General features: G+C 39.3%; 1 pseudogene; it reads left to right on the forward strand.

Annotated features, from left to right (window-relative positions):
- The first annotated feature begins 960 nt into the window (after window positions 1-960).
- On the forward strand, window positions 961-1,864 carry LOC102916268 (mitochondrial import receptor subunit TOM20 homolog pseudogene; annotated as a pseudogene).
- The last annotated feature ends 1,491 nt before the right edge of the window (window positions 1,865-3,355 follow it).

Genomic DNA, 3,355 nt, shown 5'->3' on the forward strand with positions numbered 1-3,355 from the left:
TTAATAAAACGGTTGGTTACATCAATAAATATATAATCCTTTCATTTAAATTTTTGTATGTTCATTCACATTCATTGTGGATTGATGATCCGAGATCCAACAACATGGACAGCACTGCTACATAGCAAGAAAATAAATGAACTAGATTAAGAAATTTTAATATGAACCTGAGCATACATTTAACAAGTCAATAAAGTAGTAGTTATATAATGTTCCTATATGCATATCTAATGATCTAAGTAGCTAAAATTAGTCTGCATTAATAAGCATAATAATACAATAAAGGAAAATAAATGAGGAAACTATTATCATAAAAGACAAGAAGTTCTTTACAAATGAGTGTATTCTGTCTATAATCAAGAAAAATGTTAATGAGATATCTAAGAAGCTCCTAAAATAGTCTATTAGTTGAGTTCTATTGTTTAAATAATTGTATAAATCATAATTAAATTAGCACTTTAATTGTGTGCTTCATAACAACTTTACATGTATATGTGTTCTAACTCCCATTACACACAATGTAAAGGACTTATCTATATGTAATATCTAATAAAAAGATGAGGTTAGTTGTGAGAAAAAATTTATAAAAATGTACTTTAATAACAAAAATATATGAATTCAATAGAAGAATACACTTATATATATGTACATATACTCAATTGCATACACATACCTACATGTTCTTATGTCTATCTCTATACATGTGCCTTCACATCATTCAAAGTTGAAGCGTCAAAATGAAGGGCATTTGAAATTGTTACATATATAGTCCATAATTATAGAAATGCAAAGGAATACAATGTGGTTACAGAAAGGATTGAAAAGATGGGAGAAAACTAGTTGATGAATCAATCACAGAATATGAAAAACTGAAAGGAATGAAGGGATAGGAGAAAAATGAGAGTGGGGAGTAGATAAAGCAATAAAGTTACTTATAAAGAAATAAAATCTGCCAGCCGAGCGAAGATGGTGGGCCGGAACAGTGCCATCGCCACGGGCGTGTGCGGTGCCCTCTTCATCGGGTACTGCATCTACTTTGACCGCAAAAGGCGGAGTGACCCCAACTTCAAGAACAGGCTTCGAGAACGAAGAAAGAAACAGAAGCTTGCTAAGGAGAGAGCTGGGCTTTCCAAGTTACCTGACTTAAAAGATGCTGAAGCTGTTCAGAAATTCTTCCTTGAAGAGATACAGCTTGGTGAAGAGTTATTAGCACAAGGTGAATACGAAAAGGGTGTGGACCACCTGACAAATGGAATCGCTGTGTGTGGACAGCCTCAGCAGCTGCTGCAAGTGTTACAGCAAACTCTTCCACCACCAGTGTTCCAGATGCTTCTGACCAAGCTTCCCACCATTAGTCAGAGAATTGTAAGTGCTCAGAGCTTGGCTGAAGATGATGTGGAGTGAGCCAGATATCAACACGATAAAATCTCAGTTAAAAATGATTTAACCATTAGCTTGGAAGCTGATCGGCTCTGGGGAATAAGGGCAAATATGCTTGTCATGAACTGTCCTACACTGAAGTCTACCAAAGTGAATGTGTACTTTGAGTAGATCCATTGTCTGTTCTATTTATTTTTTCCAGTGAAAAGTATTTTGATAGAACTTTTCATTTTATAAATGCACTGAGTTAACCAAAATATCATGGATTTCGTTTATTCTTAAGACATGCAATTCAAATGTAAATACAGTAGAGTCTTAGGTAAAAACTCACAGTGATGAATTTTAAAACATTGGAAGAGACTACGGAGGATAGTTGAATAATGCCCATTTTTTAAAGGCTCTAGTACATTTTACTGTAAGTCATCAAATTGGATAGAAACTTGTGTTTGTGAAAACTGAGCATTAAAATCTTGCAGAGACTGTTTCTTTCTGTTTACTTTTGGACATGTGAAGTGTGCTGTTGTGTTGTTAGCGATCCCGTTCCCTCCCCATGTTTCCTAAAAGCTTCAGTCTGCATCAGTGGCTTAATGTCCTCTGTGGACTAACCCCTAGTATTTCAGGCACCTGGCCCAGGAAAGCACCAGGATTAGACCTGGGTGAGCCTCGCCTGCTGTCCGCTCACTCTGCTCTTTCTAGACTGAGAGATCCAGCCTGCTCTTCTCTTGGGTGGCTCTGTTCAGCGTGGAGTTTAATTGGTTCTGTTGAGAGTCTTTAGGTCTGTCTCCAGCTGATGGCTGATGATTATTTCAGAACAACCAGGCATTGCACTTGTTTATATTCTGAATTTGCATGTTTATCTGACTTAGTATTTCTCAATTAAACCTCTAAGTGAAATAACTTCTTTGTCAGTTATTACTGATGTGAAGTGATTTTGTTACTCTTGTGTCAGTTAACCAGAAACTTGTCTTTAAGGCAGTTGTGATGGTCTGCTTGTGAAAGTGTTGATTCCCTTTTTGCTTTTAACAGTGTATCTCTTTCAATTTTCCTGTGGATTAACTAATTTATCTTTCACGGTGACAATAGAGTGTCATCTTGACTGGAGACTTGGCTGAAGCAGTGGGATCTCTTCTCAGATAGCAACCTTTCACCTGGTGACATGGGCTGTCCTGATTCAAGTGTGAAGACCTTGTTTGTGGTCTATGCTGGTATCTGTTCACCGAGCAGCATTCTCGTGGGCAGCTTGTCTGCCTCCATGCCCTGGAATTGTTTTGACTTGCCTCACCGTGGGCTTGTTCTGATGGTAGTTTAGTAGGAAGAATCTGGAATGAGGCTTTAACTAGCTTCTGCCTCTGGTTAGTGTATGGATAACAGCTGTGAACAACTCACCTCTAGTATTTTCTGGTGGAATGCCAGACCTGGAGGCACACATTTGAGGCATCTATAGGTCCTTTCCAGGCCTTTGGTGGTGAACCCTTGCCAGTGCTTTCTAGATAGGTGTGTGTTTAGGGGTGTGATGCTACAAATAGGCTGGCTGAGTTTTGCTGGTAGGACTCCAGTCCCGAGTATCATAATGGTGACCAGAGATTGACTGCACTGCCAACAAAGTCCTGCATCAGCCCAGGTGTGGCTAAGAGAGCCACGGGGGGAGTAGAGGTTGGGGAAGTGAGGGGTAGGGCGCTCTTGGAGAGGGTTCTACAGTGTGCACCTGGTGGCCTGGCTCCTGGCAGTGGAGAGGCTAGAGATGCTGTCTTTACTTTGAGACTGATTAAGTCAAGACTTTTCTTAAGTGACTGATGGAGGGAGCTTCATCATTTCTGCTTTTGAACACTAGCTGTGTTATGGAGGGACTACTTTCCTCCATATAAACAAGTGCTGAACACTATTTCTTCTCACCCCAAGTTAAATAGATGGAACCAGGTGCTGGTAAGTGCTGCCAGAAGGCAAGACTAACACTAAAGTAGTATAAAAAAAAACA

The sequence above is a fragment of the Peromyscus maniculatus genome, chromosome 4 (genome assembly GCF_049852395.1).
Source record: "Peromyscus maniculatus bairdii isolate BWxNUB_F1_BW_parent chromosome 4, HU_Pman_BW_mat_3.1, whole genome shotgun sequence".
NCBI lineage: Eukaryota > Metazoa > Chordata > Mammalia > Rodentia > Cricetidae > Peromyscus > Peromyscus maniculatus.